This window comes from Lissotriton helveticus, chromosome 1_1 (genome assembly GCF_964261635.1).
Source record: "Lissotriton helveticus chromosome 1_1, aLisHel1.1, whole genome shotgun sequence".
Classification (NCBI taxonomy): Eukaryota; Metazoa; Chordata; class Amphibia; order Caudata; family Salamandridae; genus Lissotriton; species Lissotriton helveticus.
In genome coordinates this window covers 836,541,576-836,554,278 of record NC_136057.1, presented here as the reverse complement: position 1 = coordinate 836,554,278, position 12,703 = coordinate 836,541,576, and positions in this window count along the sequence as shown.

Genomic DNA, 12,703 nt, shown 5'->3' with positions numbered 1-12,703 from the left:
TCTTTAGTAAGATCATATTACGGTACCACCATTGGAGTCCTGTGCTTTTCTGAACCCGAAATGTACTTGCCTGTGTAACCAATTCATGTCTTGGCATGTGTATCTAAATTGAAAACCTGCTTTAAGACCATTCATGTGGTGCTACATGTGTGGAAATGCACTGTCTTTTAACTTTTTTAAGCAAAAGTTTGGAGTGATATTTGGCGCTGCACCCCCACGCATGGTCTGGTTCCTGGCGCACATAGTCTTGGTTGCAGCGCACAGAGACCTTACACTGCTGCACACAGAGGAAAAAAATTAGAGGGAACATTGGTTGTAATAGCATGCAGTGTGATGGATGTTGCGTTGTAATGACTGTGTTGTGGTTGTTTTCCGTTTGTGGAACATGCCATTGATATCCTTGGCTTAAAGCTACACCATGCTACTTTTTTGAAGCAGGTATGCAGCATACATACAATAAGATTGTGCAGACCTGTGTTGGACCACGCATGGCCTGAAAACAAATACTTCCTTGATCATGATCAGGCCCACTTGCACAGTCATCTCATTCAAGGATGTACATGCGTTCCATGTCTTGTCATACCCGTCAGCAACACCACTCACATGTCTCCGCTCATATCTGTATGCTCTGTAATCCACATGCATGTGCTGTAGTGACAGAACCCATATATATCACTTGCATGTGTATCACTGACTGGGAATGTGCAAAGTAACATCTTGAAGACATATGCATTCCTCCATCTTCACTTACTGAATTGTACACACGTCACACTTCCCCAAAACATCCTTACATTAAAGGAAATGTACATGTGATGCACACCCATACTGCATACTGCAAAGTCAATGATTTCACACAGACATTCATCACATCTCACAATGCCTATATTTATTTGCTAAAGTCGCTAGTGGCGTAGGAGTCCTTGAAAGTGTTGATATCTCCCTGTGTGATGAGTTGTCTTCCAGCTGTGAGACATGAAAAGAAATGTGTGTTGGTATCAGGGGTAAAATCATGTGTTGTATTCATCATACAGTTCATCACCATCACTGACAATACTCTGTGACTGTACTGTTGCAGTCCATGTTGAGTACATGATTGTGTCTACTTAGCCTGTCATTCCCGCAAGAGTCAATGCTGAGTCAAGCCAATAAGACAATGATGCTGTCAAATGTGCACATAATACTTGATTGACACATTCCCAGACCCCATTTCTCCACACAAAATTATGTTATACATGCTCTGTGGATGATAGCATTGCTGCAGATCGCACAAGGCTGAGTTATAACTGTTGGTGGTCTATGACACTCTGGAGATGTCCTATTTCAATAGAACAATTGTTACTATATCATCCAAAGTAACACAAAGCCTATGTACAAGGGCAGCGCATCTAAATTAGCAAAACAATGTGGGATGCATATTTACTCTTCCTTTTGTGCATCACACATGCCCAAAAAACAATTTCTTGGATTTTTTATGTACAATCATCCTGCCTGTACATGAACAATCTTTGCCCTGAACGCACTATGGTGCAAGGGTGCCATCATTATCACTACAGTGCTAAGTGTTGTGCCAGCGCAGGGGGAAATGCAAGCCTGCACCCTATGCTTGTACAAATGGTGCAACAAAATGTAACAAGTGCCAATACTGAGCAAAACTTCAAAAAAGACTGTTTATACCAGAACCTAGGAATAAAACATATAGGTCCGCAGTTTTCATTATTGCACCATCAGTTGCTTTATTTGACAACTCTCTCTAACATCAATTTGCCAAACTATACCTTCTACATGTGTATCAGTAATTAATACAAAATAGAGGGATAAAGCTTTATACAAAAAACTACATCACATCATACACGACACAAACAAAACAATCAATGCAAACCTTCATACATACCTCATGCAGATTTGGCCAGACACTCATACCAAGCACTCACACCATCCAGAGAAACCACAGAGCGGGTGGAAAATAATTTTGTGTATCCCCAGCTCTAGTGGAGAATGATCTTAATCCCAACGTCAAACGACACAAAACATCATATATATTTCTAATGAAATGTAGAACTGATGCAATGTAATCAATGTTTCCTACATCTCCCGTCCCAATCGCTATGACGATGAAACAATTATATTGCATGATTTGTTTGACACGGGAACCAAAAGGGGTCAATGAATTTCAAACCCAACTGTTCGTCGGGTTCTCATCAGGACCATAACATTCTAAAAAAGAAAGAAACAAAAACAACGTTCATATTTACAAGACTTCCAGCTAAAGTTGCACAAAGGAAGACCCACCGGAACACACCGCCTACCATAATTCCTGGTCTGAGTTAAATCTGTTACCTCACACTTAAAGATGATAGCGTTCTAGAAGTGCAAACAAAAAACACAACATGCACAATAAACCTTATGTCAGCATCTCACAAAGAACTCCCATTCTTGAGAGGCTCACTCGTGTCCACTTACCAATTAATGAACTCAACTCTGTGAGCCCTGTTGTTTTAGGTGCCAGGGTGGCCTGCCAGGAATAATGAACTGTTAAAACATGCCAGTACACAGCGTATGGAAAGGAGGAGACCTCTCGGTCACTCCAAACGTATGGCTGGGTGCCCCGACCCCTGGGAAACCCCCTTTGCAGGTGGGGGGCGTGTCCCCGGCCGGTATGCCCAAAGTGGCGCGGTTGGAGCACGCCCCCGCCGCTTAAGAGGGTTGTCCTATCTCCGCCCGGAAGTCCGTGCACTTTTGGGTGGGAGGGGGATGCCGCCCGCCTCCCCGTGGCAAGATAAAAGGCGCGGGAGTCCAGGCAGGCGTCCTCTTGTTCCCGCGCTCTGAAGGTTGCACCACTCGTCGCTCGTGAGCCCTCAAGGAAACAAGCAGCAACTTTTTTAACGTGGTAATCGTTGTTTTTCTGTTTCAGTCATCGGAGCATATCTGGGATCCGAGGAGCCGCCGGTACACAGGCAAAGAGTAAAGCAGAACGTCGGATATGCCTGGAAAGAAGACTGGGAAGAGCTCCGAGATGGAACGGATGCTTCGCACATTGGTAAACAAAGTGTCGGCGATGGACAGTAAATTTGGTAAAGTGGATCGACTGGATCGCGGCTTAGCGGCGCTCCAGAAGAAGGTGGACGCGCAGGCGGGGCCCTCAGGGAGACCTAAGAGGGTTGTGGGGCCTGCTTTGCCAAACGTTATTCCGGGGAGGGATAAGGGGAAAAAGAAGGAAAAGAAAGGGGGTCCCAGCGAGGCCCCGGTCCCGATGGAAGTTCCACCGGTCCCAGTGACCCCAGCGGCCTACCCAGTGCCCGCACCGGATGGGGGATTGCCAATCCCAGTGATTATCACACCGCTGGATAAGGAACAGGTACCCCCCGAACTGGCGGTGCATTTAGCGGCGGTGTTGCCTTGGTTGAAGAAGGGAGCGGGTGGATCCGCGGCGGCGGACGATCCGGCTGAGGAGGCCAGGCAAATTATAGACCAGCTCAGGCAGGCGAGGGGTGCTGGGGCAGGAGACATGCCTTCTATTCCACTGCAGGTGGCGAACGTGGTCGAGACCGGAACAAGGCGACGGACACGACCGGAGGTACGACGGAAAACGGTAAGAGGTCGCTCCCAATGATGGGGGAGGGCGCTGTGCCTTCAAGGCGGGAATGCTTGGTGCAACATGTTCCGTTGGCCACGAAAGAGATGGTGTGGGCCAACAAGTATATTAATATATTTTCATTGTTGACAGACAATCGAGAATTTGAGTATGCCAAAACCCAGAAGGAATGGTTACACCCAAGTGAATGGAGGGCCAAAATGGCGGAATTCAGGGTGGAGGAGTCCATGATGAATTGGATTAGGGCTTTTTCTGTGTTTGTGGCAATTATGGGTGAGCAAACACCAGACTTGTTGGGAGATCTTGCTTGTTACCAGAGCAGGATCACGGGCTTCCATGAGAAATATGGTGGGGACGCATGGAAAGGGTACGATGTGTCGTTTAGAAAAGCGAAAGAGTTTAATGAGTCATTGACTTGGGATTGTTTGGACACTGTATCTTGGCATGCGCAGTTCACGCCAGGCTCAGCGGCGGGAACAGGGTCGAGTGCGAATGGTTTCAGGGCTTTTCAGCAGAAACAACCGCAGCCCTTTCGATCAGCCCAGGGGGGTGAATCTCAGGCGAGATCGGGTTGGAATGGGAACAAGCGGGGGTATGTTGGGATTTTAACAAGGGAACGTGTAGTAGGCCGCAGGGGACATGCAGGTTCAGGCATGCCTGCGCAGGTTGTGGTAACACCTCCCACCCCGAAACTAGCTGCGATCCAGAGGAAACGTTAACGGCGGAAAAGGGGGTACCAAGCAGGATTGACACGGTGGCTCGTATGACTAAGCAATCGCCCATTGACATTCTAGCTATGACCCCCTGGCTGAGCAGATACCCTGATCATGTGTCCGCCGGGATCCTGCTGGATGGCTTCTTGTATGGCTTCAGGATCCCGGCGGGTGATTTTCGGGGGCAACCCGTCTGCAGGAACCAACTGTCCGTTACGCACAACCCGACTGTGGTCGCCACAAAAATTGAAAAAGAGTGCAATTGGGGCGGGTTGCGGGACCATTTGGTGAAATACCAGCTGCCAATTTTGTGTGTTCCTCATTGAGGGTAGTTCCCAAAAAGGAGCCGGGCGAGTTCAGGCTTATACATAATCTGTCTGCGCCGAAAGGGGCTTCCGTGAACGAGGCAATCGATGCAGGCATTTGCAGTGTGAGGTATGCTTCGTTCGATCACGCAGTGGTCATGTTGAATCGCCTAGGTCCCGGGGCACTGTTAGCAAAATCGGATATTGAATCAGCATTTAGACTACTGCCGGTCCACCCCAAGGATCAACATTTGTTGGATTTCGCATTCCAGGGAAAGTACTACATGGATATGTGCATGCCAATGGGTTGTTCGATTTCCTGTGCTTACTTTGAAATGTTTAGCTAGTTTCTGGAGTGGGCATTATCGAGGGCCTCAGGGCACCAACATGTGATGCATTATCTCGATGATTTCTTGTTTCTCGGCCCAGCGGGCTCTCAAGACTGTGCACGGGCATTGCAGGAATTTTGCGTGCTCATGCGGGGTTTCGGGGTTCCGTTGGCACCAGGTAAGACAGTGGGGCCGACTACCTCATTGGAGTTTCTGGGTATTGAACTATACTACGTGGACGGTTGCTTCCGTCTGCCGGCAGAAAAAATCACCAAATTCAGGGCCTCATTGCTACAATGTCTTAAGAACGACAAGGTGACACTGCACCAATTACAGCAAACGGTGGGACAGCTAAATTTTGCGCTGAGGGTTATACCGATGGCTCGCTCTTTCTCCCGATCCATCGCCCAGGCCATGGTTGGCCTCAAGGAAGGGCACCATCGCACGAGACTGTCTGCAGAGGTTCGCCAGGACATGCTTACTTGGCTGGCATTCCTGGCGGAGTTCAATGGCTGGGTAGTCTGGAGCGAAGCCCCGGCCTCATCAGCAGAGTTAGGTTTATGGACTGACTCTGCGGGCAGTGTGGGGTTTGGCGCGATCCTGGGTAACCGATGGTCGGCTCAGAAGTGGCCGGCATGGTGGGCGGCGAGCGGTTTGACGAGCAATATTGGTTTCCTAGAGTTATTCCCGATCTGGGTAGCATTTTCTGCCTGGCCAGAAGAGTTCCGAAACCGCTCGGTGATATTCTGGTCTGATAAATGACTGTGGTGGAATGCATTAACCAGCAAGCAGCACGCTGCAAGTGGATATTGCGATTGTTGAAGGAAATTGTGTTGAAATGCTTGAGGCTAAATGTACAATTCAGGGCAAAACGTGCCTGGAGTACTGAATAACGCAGCTGATGCGCTCTCTCGTTTCAAAATCCAGGCATTCAGGGAGTGTTTACCATCAGCGGAGCTAGTGGCAGCGCCATTTCCCGAAGCACTATGGCAAGTCGGCGCTCCGGACTACAAAACCTCGTGGCAGCCAGTCTAGTGCCCAGGACAAGAAAAGCTTATGAAGGGGCGTTCCGCTCGTACTGCGCCTTTTTGGGCCCTGCATGGGAGCATAGATGGTGTCAGGAGGGATCCTTTACCCAATTTTTAGTGGTACTTCATGAGGAAGGCCGGTCGGCGGCGACCGCCAGTCAGTATAAGGCCGCCATATCGTTTAGGGCTCAGCTCCAAGGGATCAGGGATCCGACGGATTTCTTTATTGTCAGGAAGGCGCTGAGCGGCTGGCGGCGCCTAGAGAGGGGCAAAAAGGATACCAGGCATCCGATTGGATTTGACAGGTTGGCCGCCTTGCTGGCTAAACTAGAGGAGACATGCTCCTCACCGAGTGAGGTTGTCCTATTCCGGGCAGCATTTGCACTGGCATTCTATGGGGCCCTGCGGGTAGGCGAACTAGTGGCTGCCAATAAGAGGGATACCGAGGGGGGTCTGCGTAGTGACCACACACAAGTGAGGGGGGATTCCCTGCTCCTCACGATTGCCAGGTCAAAGACAGACCAGGAGGCCCAGGGGAGTAGCATTGTGTTGCAGCGCGCTCCGGGTAGTCCCTGTTTTCCAGTGATGCACGTTGAGGCCTACCTACAACAAAGGGTGGCGACGTGGGGGGATGCCTTGCTGCGGCATACTGACGGCACCCCGTTAACAAAGTTTCAGTTCTGAAGGGTGCTGGCGATCACGATTGCAGCGGCGGCCTTGAACCCGAGTGATTTTGGTACTCATTCTTTCAGGATAGGGGCCGCTACAGAAGCGACGGCCGGGGGTCTGCAGGCAGACACGGTTAAACAGTTGGGGTGATGGTCTTCAAACTGTTTCAGACGTTACGTGCGGTTGCACATGTTGTAATGTATGGAGGATGGGCACTCACGCTTGTTGTCTTTTGTTTGGATTACAGTTTCACGAGCCTGTGACGCAGGGCGGAAATTGGGACCGGCCCAGGATCAGCTAACCACGTCTGGAGCAAGGAAAGGAAGACGAGTGGTCTGGGTCGTGGGCCACTCATACGTGAGACGGGCAGCGGACATATTCAGGGCAGGTGATGCGATTCACACATCTGAGGAATATGGTTTCAGGGTGTCCTTTCATGGGAAAGGCGGTTTGAGTATTGACCAACTGCAACATTTTGTTGAAGAATTGTTAGGGCGGCACAGGTCACCGCCATCGGTAGTCATAGTGCACGTTGGGGGCAATGACTTGGTGAGGTTGGGCAGACGGGCGTTAATGGAACACGTACTTTCTGCAGTTAGTTGGTTGGCAAAGACACTCCCGGGGTGTACCATAGCTTGGTCACACATGATTCCAAGGAGGGTGTGGAGGGGTGGATGGTCCACGACAGCGTTGAACCATTCGGTAAAGAGGGTCAACAACAAAATGGAGAAATTGTTTCGATCTAACCACCTTTCAAAGTATACCTCATGGGTTCATCTGGGGGGATCACTGTTATTCAGACGATGGGTTACACCTGTCCAGGGGGGGAATGACCTATTGATAGGAGACATCATAGCTTGGCTAGTGGGATTGAGGAGGCATGACCTATAGGAGTTGTGGGGGGGCCAGATAGTCGGTCAACTATCTGGCCCGTGGCGGTAAGGTCATGATCGGTGAGCAGTGATTTCAAGGTCCCTAGTGGTGGCGCCACCCATTATGGATGGGAGCGCCCGGGGGGAGGCGGCCATTGGCCCCTCCCATGGGGGGGCGACACCCAGTACGGATGAGATCGCCCAGGGGGAGACGGCCATAGGCCCCTCCCAGGGGAGACGGCTATATGCCCTTCCCACGAATTTCCCGGGGGCCGGATATCCGCTGCGGCGGAAGAGAGTGCGGGGAAAGGGGGGGAGTCCACGCTGTCCTCCTTACGGTTACCCCGCACGGGAACTTAGATGACCTTAAGATGGCACCGAGTGGAAGGGGGCCCCCATGACAAGGGAAGTTACGGTTGGCTGCAAAGGGTAAAGTCCTCTGCGCATGCGCCACTCACACGTGAGGGCGGGAATTTGGTGATAGGGATCTGACACCGGTTAAGACCTTGCCGTTGGCCCTTAACGATAGGATGTACAAAATTCGTATGCAATGCATGATGTCATGATGTTAGACTCGGTTAGGAAAATCTTTGTATTAGAGATTTGTTAAGGTTAGCCTGCATACCTGTCTTCATCAAGTGTAATGAAAGTGGAATTTTGTACATGATAAATGAAACGTTTTTAATTTAAAGTTTTACATTTTGTTTCATATTTTAATAAATACGGCCGGGGGGTCGCGAGGCCCCCCTGCCTTCCAAAGATTCAAACTGTGTCTGCTGTCTCCTACCATTGGGATTGTTGGTGGGAGGGGTGGCGGGCATCCCGGACCATATGGTCTTATTAGTTAGACAAGATGAGGCGGGGCTCACCTCAATCACACGTCACGGAGCCCGTTGGAGTTGACAACAAACTGCCATTTTCCTCGGTGACTCTAAGGAGACGAAATACCCGTTTTCACTTCAATGAATACCATCAAACTGTGCAATTAGACGATTATTATAGTGCCGCACGTCATTTACCTGAAAATAGTCTCTCTCGCTCTTGAACAAGCCACAAACACGTCCTCCGAGTTTGATGTGCAGCGGGCGTTCCCGCAATGGATACTGGGATAGCCGGGTGCGCGGGAATTGTAGTTTTAAGGCTGACTCATATACATAACCACGTGTTGCTGGGCCACATTGTCATAGTGATGATCGTGAAATAGAAAACTTTATTGTTTGTTCGCGTGCCCGTATTGGGAAGTCGATGGCTGGATGGTTTAGATTTACAAACTACCACTCAACTATTTCCGTGAAACAATATACTGTAAGAATTCGGTCCTCCTATTCATTATAAGCATTCGCACAAAATTGTCGGGTTGCTCATCGCATGCTGGTAGAATATTGCATACTCAATTTAGTTGATCTGATCACTTTTACCATAGTTATAAACTTGGTAAGAAACGGGAGTGGATCCTATTTTCAAATACATTAGTCCTCAGCCCAATTTGCAAATGAGGATTGAAAACCCTCGTCCAGCATGGCAACACCTTCTGTCCACTGGGCTTTTCTGGCTATTTTAAAAGAAAGGGCAACAGCCTCAAATCGATGCTTATGTCAACCAACAATAAACCACTTGGCAGTTCATTGCTTGAAAATTTCGGACACCTCATTTAATCCACATATTGCTGTGTTAAACTTCATGATTAACAGGGCTTCACGTAGGCTTAATTCACCCTCGACGTCGCCGCCTTGAGTATCCATCTCGATTTTGGAAATCACAGTTCATCTCAAGTCGTTCTCAACGTGCTCCTTGGATCTCCAATGGTTGACTAGAGGGGCATTCAAAACATTCCTTCTCAGTCTTGACTTATGTTGAGTAACTCGTTGGCGTACTTCCTGACTTGTTTTGCCCACCTACAGTTTCGGACATGGACAAAGGATTCCGTAAACGACATTCTTTGATTTGCAATTAGTGAAAGTTTCGTGTCTCCAATGAATATCTTCATGTAAGAAGACTACTTCTGCAACTGTCTGGTCACAACAAGAACAAGTCCCGCATTTATGGTGGCCTATGACTGGTGCCAGTCCAATCATGCTCCGTAGAGTTGCTCCTTCCACTTTGGGTAATGCCGCCTGTACGATATGGTTTGCAACGCTTTTTTCTTTCTTAAAAGCAAATAGTGGGGGCTGTGACAGTGCCTCATCCAGGTTTTTAACCAGATGCCAATTTTGGGTAATAATCTTCTTAAGCTTGTTTGCATTTGGACAAAACGTGGTAACACATACCATTCTGTTTATTTGAGGTTTTGTTTTGTTTTCTAGTAGAGTCTCTCGTGGGACCCACCAAGCATGAGGTAGAGCGTGTTTCAATAGTTTTTTTGGGTAGCCTCGGTCTGTAAATGGTCCACTAGATTATTCGCATGCATAAAATACTCATCCTTAAAGGAGCAATTACGCAGAATCCTAAGAAATTGCCCAAAAGGCAGATTTTGCTTCAGGTTTTTAGGGTGATTGCTTTTGTAATGGAGCGCTTTATTCAGATCTTTCGTTTCCTGAACAATGTTGAGGCGGCGACGTCGAGGGTAAATTATGTCTCTGCATTAAGAGCATTAGCAGTTACATGTGACTTTGAACATATTAACTAAGGGATCAGATTCTTATGCGCACTAATAATAAAAAAATACAACAAAGGTTATGGACCACTACTGACATGTCGCTCAATGCAGCTATTGAAATAGCAAAGTCAATTGAACATTCTGAGAAATTCGTGGATGAAATTAGATCAAGCGATAAGTCAGATGTGCATATTGTCAATAAGGAAAATGATTAAAAAAAGATCTAGATAAACAGAAAAAGTTTATAAATCAAAAGAATGACAACCAATATAAATCAGGAAATTGGAATAGATGGCAAAAACCAGATTCAAGAATGAACAATTGGCAAAGGCCAGACTCAAGAATGTATGGTACTTATTGTTTCAGATGTGGAAGTGGTTACCACTTTGGGAATTCTAAGTCATGTCCAGCTTTGGAGAAAGTTTGCACAACATGTAACAAAAAAGGGCATTCTTCAAGAGTATGTAGATCAGCCCCAAGGAGAATCAGTTTCATTTATGGACAAGAGTGAGATGATACAAGTGACTGTGAATTTGATGTTAACACTATAATGTGTGTAACTAAAGAAACAGGCTGTAGGAAATTTCCCTTGTGTGAAATCATTATTGATGGTGTTTCAACTAAAGTATTTGTTGATTCTTTTTCATGGTATACTATTCTACCTTGCACTTTAGTTGAATCTAATTGGCCTAATGTCAAACTAATACAACCTGATATAACACCTAGTACCTGCACTGGTCATAAGTTACAACTTAACGGATATTATAGAACTGAACTGAATTTTAAGAACCGCAGTACACGAGGAAAAATTGATGTTACAAAAGCTGGAGAGTCACTACTGGGTTGGCCACATCAGGAGCAACTAGGCATTAATCTAGATCCTTATGCTGATCCACCTGTGTACTCCATTGATGATTCTATTATGTCAATGAGTAGTGGGAATTTATTGATTTCAGAGATTAAAAAGAAATTCCCTACACTGTTTTGTAATAATTTAGGCAAGTAAAAGAGATTTGAACATCGTATAAAAGTTCATCCAAATGCTTTACTAATACGCCACAAAGTCAGGAATGTTCCACTTTCATATAGGGTGAAATTGAAGGAAATGCTCAATGATATGTGCGAAAAGAAGATAATAGAACCTATTGAATCATCTCCCTGGGTTTCTCAGTAGTAATTTCAATTAAATCCGGAGAAGATCTTCGTTTGTGTATAGATTTACGCAGTTTAAACAATGCCAACCTTGTGGATTCGCTTCCTCTACCAAACTTACAAGCATCACATTTGGAAAACATCAGCAAAGCGCCTATCCCTCAGAACAAGGATCAATTAGTAGCTTTCTTAGGATTAGTTGAATTTTACGCTAAGTTCATTCCAAACTATGCTACTGTAATTGAACCATTTAGGTATCTTTTTAAAAAAAATGCAAAATATCTATGGACAAACTCTATGACAATGATACTCAATACTGTGAAGGAAATGATTGTTAAAGCCCCTTGTCTAAAACCATTTGTTATTGGAAAAGAATTTATTGTGATGGTTGATGCAATTGATTGTGGGTTGGGGGCTGTCCTGATTCCAGAGGAATGGGGTAAAGAATGGATAGTTGCATATGCATCTAGGACATTAAGAGAGTCTGAACGTCATTATTCTGTGATTGAGAGGGAGCTCTTGGCGTGTGTTTGGGGAGCTGAGCATTTTAGACCATTCTTGTGGGGAACTAAATTTGTTATTAAGTCAGATCATAAGCCTTTGGTCCACATACTATCACCGGGTGGGGGACGTAAGCTTTCATCTAGATTAGCTAGACTGTCTTCAAGACTACAAAACTGTCAGTACTCTTTAGAATATATTCCTGGAAAATCCAATGTTCATGCTGATTGCATGTCAAGACTTCCTTTGTCATGTAAAGATTCTGACAATGTTGATAAGGATGAATGTGAAGTAGCTCATGTTATAGGCGATGTGAATTTAGTATTTGGTGAGAACACTGTGGTACAAGAACCAACATGGAACGATGAAATGGATAAAGATTTAGAATTTAAGGAAGTAAAGAAATTTATTTTGGGTAGCTGGCCAGAAGGGAGAGTATTTGAAGGAGGTTTGATGAGTTATCATAAAGTTAAAGATGAGTTGGCCGTGGAGAATGATATCATGTTAAGGGGGGATAACATTTTACCACCTTTTGGTCTTAGGAAGAAATTTGTTGATCTAGCTCATAAAGGGCATTTTGAAATATCGCTTACTAGGAGACGGTTGAAAGACGATTTTTGGTGGCCAGGGATCAATTCATATGTTGAGCATCAGGTGAGGTCATGTGAATTAGGTGCGAATAGTGACAAATCGGCAAAAGCCTTGTCCACTATCCCACAACCAGTGGAATTACCTGTATCACCTTGGAACAAACTTGGTATTGACATTATTGGACCTTTTAGCATTTTACCACAGCAATATTAATTTGGAATAGTACTTATGGATTATTTTTCGAAATGGCCGGAGATTAAAATGGTCAAAGAAGTTACCAGTGATGTTATTATACAATTTATGGATGAGATTTTTTGTAGCAAAGGTATTCCTCATGAGGTTGTAACGGACAAGG